The sequence below is a fragment of the Saccopteryx leptura genome, chromosome 3, assembly GCF_036850995.1.
Source record: "Saccopteryx leptura isolate mSacLep1 chromosome 3, mSacLep1_pri_phased_curated, whole genome shotgun sequence".
Classification (NCBI taxonomy): Eukaryota; Metazoa; Chordata; class Mammalia; order Chiroptera; family Emballonuridae; genus Saccopteryx; species Saccopteryx leptura.
The window spans coordinates 142790870-142808699 of record NC_089505.1 but is presented as its reverse complement, the minus strand read 5'-3'; positions in this window follow the sequence as shown (position 1 = coordinate 142808699).

Sequence of the window (17830 nt, the reverse complement as noted above, 5' to 3'; positions counted from 1 at the left end):
ATTGGCTATAGGTTTTTCATAGGGTCCTGTTTTATAGGTGAAAAAGTATTTTTCTATACCCAGTTTTCTGAGGTGCTTTTTATTTTATAATTAATGGCTTTTGAATCTTGTCAAAGCTTTTCTTTCCTTTTTTGGGATGATCCAATGGATTTTATTTTTCTGTCTTTTAATATACTCATTTGCAATAATCTATTTTTGAGTGCTAAATGAACCATGAATTATTGGGAGAAATATCACTTTTTTTTATTATTTCTTAGCTATAACTTTATTGAACTAGTTTATTTTACTGAGATTTTTTTTTAATGAATTTTTATTAATGTTAATGGGATGACATTAATAAATCAGGGTACATATATTCAAAGAAAACATGTCTAGGTTATCTTGTCATTAAATTATGTTGCATATCCCTCGCCCAGAGTCAGATTGTCCTCCGTCACCCTCTATCTAGTTCTCTGTGCCCCTCCCCCTCCCCCTAACTCTCTCCCTCCCTCCCTCCTATGTCCTCCCTCCCCCCACCCCTGGTAACCACCACACTCTTGTCCATGTCTCTTAGTCTCGTTTTTATGTTCCACCAATGTATGGAATCATGTAGTTCTTGTTTTTTTCTGATTTACTTATTTCACTCCGTATAATGTTATCAAGATCCCACCATTTTGCTGTAAATGATCTGATGTCATCATTTCTTATGGCTGAGTAGTATTCCATAGTGTATATGTGCCACATCTTCTTTATTCAGTCTTCTATTGAAGGGCTTTTTGGTTGTTTCCATGTCTTGGCCACTGTGAACAGTGCTGCAATGAACATGGGGCTACATGTGTCTTTACGTATCAATGTTTCTGAGGTTTTGGGGTATATACCCAGTAGAGGGATTGCTGGGTCATAAGGTAGTTCTATTTTCAGTTTTTTGAGGAACCACCATACTTTCCTCCATAATGGTTGTACTACTTTACAGTCCCACCAACAGTGGATGAGAGTTCCCTTTGGGAGAAATATCACTTAAGGAAGTATTATCCTTTGTGTACATTGTCAAATTATATTTTCTTAAATTTTGTTAAAGGGTTTGGCCTTTATGCTCATTATATGTTGTAATTTTTTTAACATCTTTGGTTTTATTATCAGTTATATAATCTAGCCTCATAAAATGAAGTGAGATTCATTCTTTTTTTTTTCAAATTTTTGCAACTTTGTATAGAATTTATATATATTTTTCTAAATGTTTAAAAGAATTCACCAGCAAAGCAACTTGAGTTGGCAGTTTTCTTTTTAACCTAAAATTTAATTTCTTTAATAAATATTAGACAATTTAGTTATATATTTCTCCTTCAGTGAATTTTGATAAATTGTACCTTTTAAATAATTTGCCCATTTCATCCAAATTGGTGAACTTATTGGCATGAGTTTTTTCATAATATTCTCTTATTAACCTATTAAAATATCTAGAATATGTAATGCTATTACTTCTCTCACTCATAATATTGATTTTTATCTTCTCCCTTTTTTTTTTTCATAAATCTTGCTTAGGATTTATAAATTTTATTGGTCCCCCCCAAAACTAGTTTTAGTTTCATTGATTTCCTCCACTGCCATTTTTTTTTCTATTTCAGTGATTTCTGCTCTGATATTTACAGAGTGAAACAAAAGTAAATTTACAATAAAAATTTTAAAAGTAGGCTGCAATAAAAATTCAAAAATAAAAAAAAATTAAAAATGTTCATCAATGATACACTTGTTAAGGGATTAATATCCAAAACTTATAAAGGACTAAACATCAGGAAAGCAAACAATCCAATTTTTTAAAAACTGGCAAACAACCTCAATAGATCTTTTTCCAGAGGACATACAGATGGCCAATAGACATATAAAAAGATGCTTAATGTCACTAATCATCAGATAAATACAAATTAAAACCATAATAAAATATTATCTCACACCTGTCAGAATGGCTTTCATTAACAAATCAACAAATAAGAAGTGTTTGCAAGGATGTGGAAAAAAGGCAAACATTATGCACTGGGTGGGAATGCAAACTGATGAAGCCACTGTGGAAAACTGTATGGAGGCTCTTCAAAAAATTAAAAATGAAACTTCTTTATGAACCAGCAATTCTACTTTTGGGTAGATATCTGAAAAAGCCTAAAACACAAATTTGAAAGAATATATGTACCCCTATGTTCACTTATGAAATGCAAACACATTACTTAGACATGTGTAGCCTTAATGTTTACATTTAAAACATGAAAAATATGTAACAACAGATGAAATAAATTTGGATTCTCAAGCTATTGAAAAAGGAAAGTTTATGACAAAACTTAAAAAAGAAATAATGACGGAGAATATTACAATGTCTATTACTTTTATCTGGTACACATTACAAAAAAAATTGAGCAAAAGGCATTTAGGACATTTGTTAGAGACACCTTGTAAAAAAATAACCCAAGAATCAATTGAAACTAACAAGCAATGCATGCAAGATGGTGAAAGCATGTGGTCATAAAAGAACAAGATTGATTTTATAAAATATCAGAATGTATTTATTTGAGTAAATATTGTTTGCTACAAAGAAGTTACTACTGTCAGATCAAACAAAGAATAATGAAATAGTGATTACTTTAAAAACAATGCTGGGAAAAGCTGAATAGATGCTAACAAACCAAACTTCCTGTCAATAACAACTATGAATTACGGTCAAAATATATTTTAAAAAATAACTATCTGGTGGTGCCAAAGAGTAAACAGAATCAGAGATCATGGAAAGGGGAGATAGCCAATAGCTGGAAGAAGGGAAGAATATTGCTAAGTTTTCCATTTGCTTTAGAGCAAGCCCTAGTCAGTTCTGACAGCTTAAATGGGGCCATATATAAATATATGCAGTCTTACTGACATTATGAACCAGGAATGTGATGCTGTAGCATAATATGCAGAGAGAAATCAAAGATTAAAGGATTCATTAGATATTTTTAAAGGGAATATATAAGGGAAATAATCATACAAAATAGCATTTATTCTAGAATATTGAGGATCTACCACATATTAACATTGTCAAAAGATATGCAATTATATCTGGTACTAGCTATGCCCTCAAGCAGTTTATGGCTAGTTAACCAACAGATAAATAATCAGTTCAATCAATAAGATACAGATAAAATTTTATGAATTTTCAAAGGGATGCACCACAACTTTGAACAGAAGGATATTTGATATGAGTCTTAAAGAATAAGAAGTGTTGGGTTTCTCACAGAAGAAAACAAAAGTGTTGTAAGAGGAAGGACCAGCATGAGCAAAAGCGAAGAAATGAAAAACAATTAGGAGATGAGGAACAATGAGTAGTAGTGAAATAACTAGAGCTAAGAATAGGTGGATATCACTGGCAGGAATTGTTTTGTCTGAGGTTTGTCACTAAGGGCTCTTAATGCCAGCCACAAAATAACCAAGGTGCCCTCATTTCTTAAAAACCGAGGATGCTAAAAAATTAACAGCTAGAAGGGAATTTTAAATTAATACTCTTCTCAAGGAATTCTAAATCTCTAAATAGAGAAAAAGATAATAAGATAGTGATGATTCAAGTAAGGATGTTAAAAAAAAACTTTAATGTTGTAAGACTGAGACTGTATGAAATATAGAGTCTAATGATCAGTAAGATTAGGAGGAAACAGCTATACACATAAAGGGGAAAAGAAAAGAAAGATGGCAAGTAGGAGATTTAAACAAGAACGTACACATCTCCTCCAGCATATTTACCAGGAATATCGGATAAAAAGGACATGTTGTCCACTCAAGTCTGAGTACAAAAAGGGCTAGGAAGCATATGATAGGATTGTTTAACATATGCCTTATATCTGAATATGAGAAAGGGTGGCGGGAAGCAAGATAAAAAATATTTCAATACCAAGAAATAAGTTATTTTTCAGGGGGAAAAAGTCAAATATTTATAATTATGAAGAAAAAGTTACTCTCAGGAGGATCACAGGAGCATGGATAGCTAAGATCACCTGAAAGGTCTAAATAACAGGCACTTCAGGTTTGAGGAGCTTTCTCGTTATTGCCACAAACCTGATTCCTGAACTGAAGGCATATTACATAGGGGTGTGTGTGTGTGTGTGTGTGTGTGTGTGTGTGTGTGTGTGTGTGTGTTTTAGGTACTGACTGCATGATCCCTTTTTTCTTCTATTTTCATTATGTTGGGAAGGTATCTCTTCTATAAGGCAACTCAGACAGTTTTGTTTTTTTATATACACACTGTTTATCATACATACACACTCACCATATTTTTCTGGGGATGCTGCTACTAAACAGAAGAATAATGACAAGCAGAACACACAATAACTGATAAACACTGTCTAATGGGATTACCTCTCAGGAAATTGAAAACAATCTAGCCTGACCAGGCAGTGGCAAAGTGGATAGAGTGTCTGCCTGAGACTCAGAGGACCCACGTTCAAAACCCAAGGTCACCGGCTTGAGCTGTGGGTTCATTCGGCTTAAGCACAGGCTCATGAGCTTGTGCATGGGGTTGCCAGTTTGAGCGTAGATCATAGATATGACCCCATGGTTGCTGACTTTAGCCCAAAGGTTGCTGGCTTGAAGCCCAAGGTCGCTGACTTGAGCCCAAGGTTACTGCAAGGTTACTGCTTGAGCAAGGGGTCACTGGCTCAGCTGTAGCCCCCCTGGTCAAAGCACATTTGAAAAAGCAATCAATGAACAACTAAGGTGCTACAACAAAGAATTGATGCTTCTCATCTCTCTCCCTTCTTGTCTGTCTGTCCCTCTCTCTGTCTCTCTCCCTGTCTCTCTGGCTAACTCTCTCACTAAAAAAAAAGGAAGAAAGAAAGAAAGAGAGAGAGAGAGAGAGAGAGAGAGAGAGAGAAAGAAAGAAAGAAAGAAAGAAAGAAAGAAAGAAAGAAAGAAAGAAAGAAAGAAAGAAAGAAAGAAAGAAAGAAAACAATCTAATGAAAGTGCCTGTTAAACACAGTCCAGGCACTTCTATGGTAGCACAATGCCCAGTCTTTTTCTTACCAGAAAACATCAATTCTCAGGGAGAAGGGGAAGAGGAGAATCTGGTTAACAAGTTCAGCTGATTTTCTTCTCTCATGTCGAATGCTTTCTCTTTAGTATGGGTGTTTCTGAACCTTCAGGGGAGCAATTAGAGGACAACAAATATCAATCATCAAGAGAAGCTGTTATTGCCCTTTTCTGAAGACTAAACTAAACAGAACTAACAAACACACACAAAGAATTCCAGCCACATAAACATGTAGTCTGTATCTGTAAGTTACCCAAAGATATTCATTTAGAGAAAGCCACATGATGGGTCTTAATTTTTCCCTGCCATCTAGTTCTAACATAAGATTGTCTATTTTTTAAAATTTGTATTTAATTTTGGAAATATTTTCTTAGCTATCAAGACTTAACTCAAGTCCCACATCCTCTATCAAGTCATTTCAAATCTCTGTGCTGGAGGCAGAATGATTGTGTTTCCCATTTTGTGCCTATATATAATTTATTCCTATTGACAGAATTTCTTAATGTCAGTTAACTACCTGCCTCCTGGATGTAAATGTTATTCACTCTTTGACAGCAAGAAACAAATAAATACTATTGTAAACCATATATATTGTGGCACAAAACAGAACAGTACATGAATTCTTTTTACTTGCTTTGTGTATATCAGGAAAAACCCACCATTCATTCAACAAACACTTGAGTGCACACAGGCCAGACGGAGTCCCAGGCATAGAGTTAGTGATAGGGGTTTTCCAATGATTAAATAGAATTTCTACCCTAAAACATCTTAACAGCTAATGGAGGACAATAAGACAAAGAGAGTGAGTCAGCACCATAAGGTCGATTTTTTTTAATGTTTCATTAGTTCATTGATATTCTCAGCACTTACAATATGTTCGGCACATTACTAAGTCTGTGAATAGGTGATTGAATGAATGAATGAGGAAAATTCAGGAGGCTATGGCAGTGCATTGGAGAGAGAGTACTGAACTGTTCACTACTCTTATTCTTTCAGTATGGCACTCTGCTTGCTGGCCTGGCTCTGCTATGTTTATCTGAAACCAAGCTTTCTTCATCTTGTGTCACAACCTAACAGTCATGATTTTCAGATACCAGCCCTGTCTGCCTAGCCCATCAATGCTACACATATTCTAATATGCTTATAATGTTCCTAAAGGTAATTACTATAATGAGGATAATTATTAGAAAAAAATCCAATAACTAAATGTCAGCTTGAAAGTAAAGGGTACATGTCACAATGGTTTCAACCACCTTTTATACATCAAACCCCAATTTCATAACTTAAAACTTCAATGACAAAGAATGAACACATTTAATCACCTCTATCCAGATGCTGATAGGCTCTATTTATAGATTTAGTATATTCATTAATGTAGAAAATACTAAAAAGAAAGCCTCTGTTATTCTCTAAAACCCCCTCACTGACAGTTTCCATAGGAAGAGACCATGACTTCTCTAAAGATATTAGGAAAAGAGTCCGAATGTGCATAGCTCAACCCCTCTGTTGGCTTCAGCTTGACCTCAAGATGCACATCTTTTTATCTCATCCAGGTAAAAAAGTTCCTGAAGTTGGGCAGTCTCTGCTTTTGAAGGGAAGACTGAAGTAGTCTCTGCCCTATAAATATGTAAGTTAGTCACCTACCAGAAAATGATATGAAAATTACTGCAAACCCTATAGAACCTCAGATGTAACTAAGCTCTTTATTGCACTTTTACTGAAAATAAGTGGATATTTTGATCCTTAGATGACTCTAGCATCCATTTCTTTCTTTTTTAACAAAGAGAGAAGAGTAGGTTAGTTGGCTTCCTTAGGATCCCAGTGTTGACGGAAAGGGAGCTAATATTAATCGAGCATTTATTATATACAAGCAGTGCTTATGATAGGTACTGTTTATATCATTTAATATCACACCAACTTTGAGAGGTATTATTCTCATTTTACAGATGCAGAAATTGAGGTACAATGGGATTATATGTGTCCAAAATCATGTAAGAAATTTAGGACTCAAAATCAGGTCCATATGAATAGAGAACACACTCTCATTCTACCATGCCATTATGCATCTTATTTACTCATGGGCTTTAAAAATAACGATTTGCTACTTCCCTTAGTTTAAAAGGCTTGAGGCAGAAAAGAAAGAATGAATGTTATATAAAAATTGTACTGAATTTTAATTTGTAGGCAAAAGGTTTTATGTCAAATGGTGATCTCCTCAAGCACAATTGATCATATGGTTATTAATTTAAATTTATAAAATAAAATATCTATAAGTAATTAATTGTGGAATTATATATAGTAATATTCAGTGAAGTGTATCTATAGAATTATATCAATTATATTTATTTAAGTGGCCTTGTAAAAGATCTCATGGCTTTGTGGGGGGAACATATTTTTATTCTGTTTTGGGTTCCTGGTCATAGCTAAATCAGAAGATCTTGCTTATAAGGTAATAACACGGAAAAGCTCAAGCACTGTGCATGCATGTGTCTATGAAAACACAGTAAGTCTTAAACACAGCTGGCAGTAGTCTTCCCAAGTATTATCATTATAAACACACATACAGTAAATAAATAGTAATCAAATGAACAAAACAACCTACTAGCTAATTCCACTTTAGCTAAGAAAAAATATAAAAAGAGCTTAAGAGAGAATAAGATCGTAATATCAATATAATGTGGAAAAAAGTAATTTTAGCAGCCTAAATACTTGAGAATTTCCCAGGTGCTTACCATGCTCGTCATCTTTCTTGTTTGATTAAAGTCACGCAAGTAAGCTTGTTGTTTTGCAAAATCAAATGTGTCTCCACTTCCCCAACTGGCTGGCCTAACTATGTGGAAGGTATTTTTTCCATTTCAGAATTGCAGAGCTCACTCAGCACAAGACCTGAGGAAGTTATTTGGAAATTGTGGTCATTTTTAGGAGTCTTATGCTTATACTTCATCCTCCCCATTCCCAAGAATGGTAAAGCTCATGCCAGTTTTTAAAAGGTAAAATCTGTGAAATTCATCTAGACATACTGTTCTTATCAGAAAATAATATTTTACACAATCTTTAAAAATACACTTTTCTTAAAAATTACTGGAGCCCTGGCCAGGTAGCTCAGTTGGTTAGAGCATCATCCTGATAAGCCACGGTTGCAGGTTCAATCCCCAGTCAGGCCACATACAAGAATCAACCAGTGAATGCATAAATAAATGGAACAACAAATTGATGTCTTTTTCTCTTTCTTTCTCTCTCTCTGTAAAATCAATTTTAAAAATTACTGGAAAATTTTATCACATAGCCTATAAGAGTACAAAATGTTTGTCATCTAATTTACTAAAATAAAAAATATACTGGCATTTATGTTACCTCTTTAACTTACTCATCTTCTGTAAGAATAAGTATTCAGTAAATCATTTAAAGGCTTTGTTTTTCCTAAAACTTTACCATTCAGCAACATTTAATAGTCCCAAATGTATTATTAGCATTGCTCAAATAACATCTAATTATATCAATGTTTAATTTTTGTCTTAACCTATGTCAGAATTAGTCCAATTAAATGACATATCAAATATGCAAGCAGTGGTTTAATTATACAATATCACAGAATATAATACTTTATATACATTTATAAATGGATTATCAACAGTTAAGTAAATAGAATGCTTAACTATTTTTGTGAAAACACTTCATAACAAAATGTCAAAAGCCAACAGTCAGTGGCTTAAAATATGTGTTTATTACTGCTCAAATATTTGTGTATAGACTGGAGATCAGCTGAGGAGCTGGGCTTTGGGGAGTGGCTCTGCTGATCCTAGCTGGCTTACTCACATGTCTGCAAGTTGTCTGGATGGCTAACAGAAGCTTGGCTCATGAGGTTTCTCTGGACCACACAGCAAGTGAACAGTTCTTGTTTGCTCCATGTGTCTATCTTCTTTCTTGGAGCACCCAACTGGCTAGGGCATCTACTTTTCATAGCAAAGGCACAAATGCACAAGAAAGAAACATTACAAAGCGTTTTGAAATATAAGCTCAAAACGTGGCTCTGTTTTCACTTTCTCACTCTTTTGACTAGAGCAAGTCATGTGGTTGAATTGAAAGTGGAAGGGTGGAGAAATAATCTCCTCTCCTTTACTGGGAGGAAATGCACGGTGACAATAACAAAAGACGTGGACATGGGAATAACGATACAGTCATTCATCCACACTCAATATGTAGTAAAATTCAAAACTTTTCACCATTCGACATACAGTTTCAGACAAAAGAGGAGTTATTCATTCATTCAACAACTTTATTAATATATTTAGCACTGACTATGTGACACAGATAACTCTAGATCCTGGAGATACAATATGAAATGAAACAGAAAGACACTCTCCATTCTCATGCAACTTACATTCTTATTGAGGAAAGAGAAGAAGAGAACCTATTAACAAAGAGAGAGAGAGAGAGGAAAAAAAGAAGGAAATGGCTTAGAGTATGAGCAGTAAAACAAACAAACAAAAAAACAAAGGAAACTTTTTCAATCAAATAACTCAGGACATAAAGTTCAAAATCCCTTAGCTATGTTAGAGTATTACCACAGGGCTCCCTCTGGACCAATGGTTCTGAATTCAATTCTCAGCTCTATCTCTTAGTGTTTGGCAGTATTCAATTAATATTTATGTTTATTTACTATCCTGCCTAAATCCTGGGGGGAAAAACCTGGCAAAAGTCCAGTTGAAAACCTCTAAGTGCTAACATCAATTGAAGTCTTTTAGATGCTATATTCAGCACTTTATAAGGATTACCTCAGTAAATCTTTAAAATAACCTCATGAGAACGCTGTGAATTGAATTTTACAGATGTGTCTTAGAGGACTTTGCTAACTTGCCAACAGGCATTCTGTTGGTTAAGTAGCATAACTAGGTATTAAAACCACATCTCCTTGTCTCCTGTGTTTTTGTTCCTAGCCATCATGACACATGGCCTCCTTTCCCCTACAAAAAGGGAGTGAGATGAGCCAATAAAAGACAGTAATTAAGATAATAAGTAACTACTTTCAGAAAGGGTATGTGTTTTTTTTATTTATTCACTCAAAGGGTTATGTTTTATTTTTAACATATCAATTATTACTTGATGTTAAAACACAAGAATGTTTAGAACTTAGTTTCTACTTTTAAGGTGCTGACATTTTAGGAAACTTCAACAACAATAGCAGGACAGTTGGCATTAAATTTAGGATGGAGCATTATAGGTAAAATGATATGTAACACATAAATAGGATTTTCTAATTAGAGACAAGTCAGTAATTTTGACCAAATTATATCTAAAATGATCATCTTCAAGCCCAAGATAAGACAGGGTAGCAAGTTGGCTACCTAATCTGGTCTATTGCAGAGTTGTAGACAGAAAACTTGTACCCTATTTATTGGTCCTGGGTTAATATATGTGGTAAATACTATTAATGTTCAATAACCAGTTCTCATGTCCCTCTGCGCACTAAGACTGCATTTCAGAGCTTTGAAGAGAATAAAACCATATGACTCATTACAGCCAATGAAAAGGAGTGTAAGAGACACCTCTCTCTCTCTCTCTCTCTCTCTCTCTCTCTCTCTCTAAGTTGAGCAGTGAAAAGCCCATGAGAATTATCTTGGTTCTCTCCTCTTGTATTATGAGGGCTTAGGATGCCAACTGTTTCTAATATTGCAGTCAAAGTTTGTAGAAGTTCTGTCAGCTGAGGTCACTGAAGGAACAAGAAATAATTTTTTTTCATATTAAGCCTTTAAAATTGGGAGATTATTCTTTCAGCATAACTTGACCAACTCAGGCAAATACAATATAAATCCCTCAAGACACACATTGACAATAATAGATATTCAGGACAGAAAGTAATGTGGAAAGTGTAATTTTTGTGCAGAAACAGAAGGACAAGAAGTCACACTGAGGAATTTCTAGATCTCCCTGAAGGCTTTGAGAGACCAAATCCATTCAGACACACTTTCCTTATGATAAATTTTTCAATAAAATATAGTTTACCTAGCTGATTAATTTTATTCAATAAACATTTATAATTTATTTATCAATAAAATGTATAATAAATGAATACTTATTATTTATGTATTAATAGAATATATAATTAATAATCATTTGCTGTTTATAACAAGAACTCATTATTTTGTGATCTTACCATGTGTTAATCAGACACCTAGTACCGGGGCTACAACAGTTAACCAGACACAATCTCCATTGTCAAGTTGCTTGAAGTCTAGGTTGTATGCACCAATCTAGTAAACAAGAAATTACAATTCTCTGTAATAAATGTGGTATTAGAGAAAGCTCAGGGATTACATAAGGAAGGTAAAACCTAGAGGAGGAAGGAAAGCTAAACAAATGGCCTTATTAATGAGAACGACATTATTCCTTCTCTGTGTTTTAGAAATAAGAAGATATGATGCTTCCGTTACACATACTCTGGGTCAGTGACTCTATTATATGATTTACACATAAGAAAATAATTAAATCCTTACACGACCATTGAGGTAAGTACAACTGCAATTTTCTCTATTTTATAAAGGCATAGACATTTTCCAGAAAAAAATAAAAATAAAGGCAGGTGAAGGTTACAAACTGAATGAGCATGATAAGCCAACATACAAAGGTATAAAACATTCATAGTTCAGAATGACCAAAGAATAACTTCACGTGGGGAGGAGAGCAGTGTGAGAACAGGAAGGGAGGCCGTGGGCGATCCTGGAGAAGGGGCCCTGCATTTCTGCCCTCTGCCTTGAGAGCTCTTCCCCCAGGTTTCCGCAGGGCCAGCTCTAACCTGCTTCAGTCCTTTACTGAAAGATCTTCTTCATGCGAGGCCTCCCCTGACCACTTTGATTCAAACTCAACACTACTTTAATTTTCCTTTCTCTTTCCTGCTTTATTTTTTTCATAGCCTACTACCAACTGATAAACTACATAGTTTGCTTATTCACCTCACTCATTATCTGTCTTTCCTCACTAGAATACAAGCTCCATGAGGGCACAAATTTCTGTGTCCAGGTTTCCATACAGTGCTGCATACCCAATGCCTAGAACAGAGCCTGGAACACAGGAGGCATTCATTAACTAATGTGAATGGTACTCAATTTTATCCTGATTTTATAAGAATGGAAACAGAGGCACAGAACTTAATAACTTGCCTGATTTCTACTGAGTAGGTGGAACAGTAGGAATTCAAACTCAAGTTCTGGATTCTGGATTCTGTTTTCAATCACTATCTTGTACCCCTACTCTTAAAGCACCCATTCAGCAGGGTAAATAGAAACCAAAGAATTTCACAAATATAGAGCATAAAGTCAGATGGTGATACATCTTTAAAAAAAAAAGGAAGGAAATTGCAGTATTAGATGGTGGGCAGGGATGTCATTTTAAACTAGGAGCTGACATTAAAACAACAAAACCCAGACCTGAATGGAAAGATCAAGCTATGCTCTGCACACTAGTTTGAACCACATATATAGATCCTGGATTCATCAGCAATACAGCTGTGTGAGAGTAAAGAGCTCTCTGGGGTTGAGGCTGTAGAAAGAGAAAATAAGAGGACTAAGGGCCGAACCTTGGGAAATACTAACATTTAGTCAGGATGAACAAAGAGGAATGAGAAAAAACAGAAAGAGATCTATGAGTAGAGAATGGTTTCATGTTAGTAAACCACAAAAAAACCCTGCAACCCAAAAAGGTTCAACATTGTTAAACATTAAAATTAGATCACTAAACATAGAAATTGAACAGAAAGCATTGGTTTGGGGCACCTAAGAGCACTCATTAGGGAACAAAGAACTGCAATACAGTTTAAAATGAGAGAGAAGTATATATAAGAAAGAAGACAATTAAGCCTAAACTTTAAAATGCAGGACAGAAAGTGATGGTGCAAGTTCTAGAAGCCAGACTACATAGAGGAGCAAGATCCCCCAAAAGGCCTCATCCTTGATCATAAAAGAGGCCACTCTTTGGGCTGCCATGCACCAGAGTAGCTGAAGACAGATCCAGGTTTGAGTCCTGGCTTTCCCATGTGATGTCTGATACAGGTATGTTTAACTTCAAATTACCTCTATATCAGTCAGTGCAAGCTGACATAACAAAATATCATCCACTGGGTGGCTTAAACAACAGGAATTTATTCCTTACAGTTGTCGAGGCTGGAAAGTCCAAGATCAAGTTGCCATCTAATTCAGCTCCCCAGTGGGGGCTCTTTCCATGACTTGCAGATAGATAGCTGCCTTCTTACTGTGTCCTTATAGTACAGGACAGAAAAAAAGTGTCTCTTCTTGTAAAGTCAGTAATCCCATCATGAGCTCCCCACTCTCATGAATTTACCTATGTTTAATTACCTCTCCAAAATCCCATCTCAAAATGCCATCATATTGGGAATTAGGGGCTTTAACATATGAGTTTTGGGGAATACAATTCTGTATAAGTTTTTCCTTGTCCTTCTGTGTAAAAGGTGAAAGTAATAGTACCTATTTCAAGAGTTGTGAGGGTTAATCCACATAAAGTAATTGATGTCTTCTCACATTATTTTGTTATTATGCCTCTGACATTAGAAAAGAGATATCCATGATGGGTATAATTCTGGATGAGTTTATAAAGGTGAACTTGGGAGGCTGAAGTATTTAAGCCCTGAGAACCCAAATGTGTTCAGTGAAGTTGAAAGCAACATCATCTCCCCAGGTAGTAAAGGACATCCTTGAATGTGGAACATGAAAGAGAAGTAAAACTTTTGAAATAGTTAATTGTGTTGAATGGGAACGAAATCTTTGTAAACAGTAATGAAAAACAAGCTGATACCGCAAAATTTCTCCATATCATTTGAGAATTACCTTGAAATAGCTAAACCCACTAAAAGAAAGGAGCCAAAAGATAACAACATTTAGGAGGCAGACCGTGTCTGATTCTCAGCTCTGCCAAGAGATTTGGGCCAGTCATTTCATCTCACTGAGTTCAGGTACCTCATAACTTAGTTATAAGGAATAATGACATTTGAGAACATAAAATGATAGTGCTGTACTTAACCTAGAGGATGTTCATACTCAATATTTTTCTCTCTCTGCCTCCTTTATGTCCCCACACAGCTCTCTAAGGAAGGCCCCACTATTATTTCTCTGTTTCAGTTGAGGACACTGAGGCCATCAACAAGAGAAACCTGGCAGATAGGCCCCATTTCTAATTGTCAGGAGGAGTCTGGAGACCAGAATAGTTAAGCTCTAAAGGATCCAGCAATTTTCATGCTGACAACTATGTTTGATGGACTTAAAGTTGGGCGTTGAAGTATTCAGAATATAAGGTAGAAAAATATATAATTATTAAGGTTGCTCTGTGAGCTTCAATCCATATTCCATTATCATAATCCCTAGGCAGGATATAATTACCAATATTCAAATGTAAGGACAGCAAGAAGGGCCAGAAATTTGCCTCAAAGCCTCACCCCATCCTCTCCATCCCCACCCACAGTCCATTAATATGTGACCAGCTCTCAGACCCAGCTGAAAGTACAAAAACACATGAATTTATTTGCTGGTGAAGCATGTGGATGTTGAAGCTTTCTGACATTCAGGCAGTTAACCCTCCTGTGAAAGCCCTCACCATTACAACAGCCTGAAGCACAGTCGAAGAAAATGTCAACAATATTCAGAATGCTCAAGTGAATAAATGGGCTTCTCTCCAAAGCCCCGGGAAAGAGCAAGCTGAGCTTAGTAAAAACACAGTGGGAATCTTGCAGTGTTTGCCACAGCCATTGCAGGGACATTCATATCACCATGTTTAAGGGAGGGAGCTCTTCTAATAGTCATCCCCCTGCTCTCCTAAATATTAACAAAGCGAACTGCAAAATGAGTCAGGAGCAAGAAAAATGTAAAGATGAACTTTTGCTTTCAATTTTAACAGTTTGTTACTAAAGATTCTGGTTCTTGGTTAATTCTCTCTCCCTCTCTCTCTCTCCCTCTCTCTCTTTCTCTCTCTCTCTCTCTCTCTCTCTCTCTCTCTCTCTCTCTCTCACACACACACACACACACACACACACATTTAAACATACAAGATGATAACAGTCAAACCTTCTTTAAATAATAACCCAATGATTCAGATAAAACTGACTTCTGAGTAGAAACAGCTACCTAAAAAGGCAAACTAAAAATCAAACCCAATTTTAATGAACCTATGTATGAAGATGCTTTCAAATGCATGTCTTTCACAGAGTGTCAGCTGGCTGGAGCTCCTTGGTGCAGACTCTGTCTGACTCTCTTAATGAGCTGCAGAGCGGGGGATCCTGCCGGCCTGGTTTACCAGGCATAGCCTTAAAAATCAGATGGCTCTAATTTTAAAGGCCCACAGTTTTGGGGGATTTAGTTGTTGTTTGTTTTTTCCTTAAAGTAGTTATTGAGAAGCACAAATATCTATCTGAAACTACAATTCAGCAAAACTGTGTTTCTTTAAAAATTTGATAAAGCAGATTTACTATCAAAAATGTGTATTTTCAATTATACATAATATGAAACTGTCCTGCTCAGTATATGTATTGCTCTTCTGAGAACAGAAAACACCTAATAAGGTATAAAAAGTGTATCAAAATATAACATAAAAGTACAGAAGTGAATAAAATAAAAGTACATGTCAGTAGTGACTTACATATGATAATGGATACTCATAAGCAGTTTCATGCTCTAGCCTGGTGGGAGGCGATCCCCATCGCCTACATTAATGCCAACTCAATTCAAAATAGCATATATCACCAATTTTTAAAAGGTAATACTGAATGAATTAAACTGCTTTCTTTTTAAGAAAATCAGATAAAGTAAAAGTGTAATTGGACCTTTAAGACAATTTACAGTTTCTGGAGAGTCTCAACTGTTTTGTACTGTGACAAGCAGCTAGCATAGCAATGCAAAGACTGCTTCGTTTTATTTTTCTGATGCTTTTGGATGATAAGCTGCCAAGAACAGTTGAAGGTGCTTTAATAGAAAGCCTTTTGCTCTCATGCTATCTATGGGTTTCAGTACCTGGAGCAGTTAAGCAAAGACATTGTCAGTCCATTGACATGCACTCAATAAGAATACAAGCATAACACTCTTAAAACACAGTGTCAAGCCCTGAGATTTATTTTGCTATTTCAATTGAAAAATTACTTTTTTGGCCCTGGCTGGTTGGCTCAGTGGTAGAGCGTCAGCCTGGCATGCAGGAGTCCCGGGTTCGATTCCCAGCCAGGGCACACAGGAGAAGTGCCCATCTGCTTCTCCACCCCTCCCCCTCTCCTTCCTCTCTGTCTCTCTCTTCCCCTCCCGCAGCCAAGGCTCCATTGGAGCAAAGATGGCCCGGGAGCTGGGGATGGCTCCTTGGCCTCTGCCTCAGGATGGCTCTGGATGCAACAGAGCAAAGCCCCAGATGGGCAGAGCATCGCCCCCTGGTGGGCATGCCGGGTGGATCCTGGTCAGGCGCACGCAGGAGTCTGTCTGACTCTGCCTCCCCGCTTCCAGCTTCCAAAAAATGCAAAAAAAAAAAAAGAAAAATGACTTTTTTTCATCAATACTTACTAAAATTTGATTGGAAGAAATAAGAGGAAACAATCATCTTACTCCCTGTTCATTATGTGGGTGTCTTTGCTAATAAGGCAAGCTGTCTGGGTCTGAAGTTTATCTCTGCTGCTTAAAAGCTGTGTGAATTTGAACATATTCCTAAACTTCTTTTTGTCTGTTTCTTCATGTGTTCAAGAGGACTCTAAATAGTGCCATTTATGGCATTGAGTTTTTGTAAGAATTAAATACTTTGATAGTTGTAAGGCACTTAAAACAATGCATAGCATATAGTGTTTAGTACGTGTTACTTAATATTATAATTATATGTGTTTAATGGGTAGCTAATCTGACATGAGCTGGGAGAGGGAGACAGAAAGGGGAAAAGAATATCAACCTTAATCATAACGATGAGCTGATAACCAGACGGCTGACCACATGGTTCTCAAGCCTCTGATATGGCCCAGGACAGTTACCTATGAAAACCATGCACAGGGGGACTAACAAAAAAGGCAATGACCAATATATTAGCTTCCACCAAGGATGTTAGACATGAAAGGGAAAAATGATAGAAAAGAGTATCTGCGTGGCCTCAAAATGTAACTATAAAATACCTGCAGTCTCTGCTGACTGCCACAACATCAAAAGTCAATACTCATGACACAGTGGCTGGTGAAAAGGAAAAAGATTTATTCAAGTGCTGGCCACCGAAGAAGATGGGACAATTTCTCTCCTCAAAAACCTATCTTAACAGTTCATAGAGTTTGAACAGATTATCTATGGGATTGGGGAATTCAGGAAGGATAGAATTCTTAGTGGGGGGGGGGGGGAGTGGACATGCAGTTTCTCTTGAGTGAAAGAAATTCTTATCTTCATGGCTGGTTGGACTTCCACAGTCCTCTTGGCCTTATCAAAGAATTAAAACTATAAGTCTCAGTGAGGTGGGAGAGAGAGGAGTGGGCCCGAGGGCTCATTCTTCTCAGTCTGATGTTAACTCTTGATGTGCTTCAGCCAGAGGTCTATGATTCATTGTCAGCATTAATGTTCCTTATTCTGGGAGGGGAACAGGCTGATAAATTGTAATGATAACTCAGCAAGAGGTGAAAGTGTAAGACTCATTATATACCTTTGATTTGTTACAGAATAAATAACTTTGAATACTAGACTGCAATCATACATAGTAAATCATAGTTACAATTAGACTAACAAGCCGGTGTGAACATTTACTAAGATTAATATGGGTGGCTTTATGTAAATTCTTTTATAAGCTTCCTTTATTAGTATATTCTTA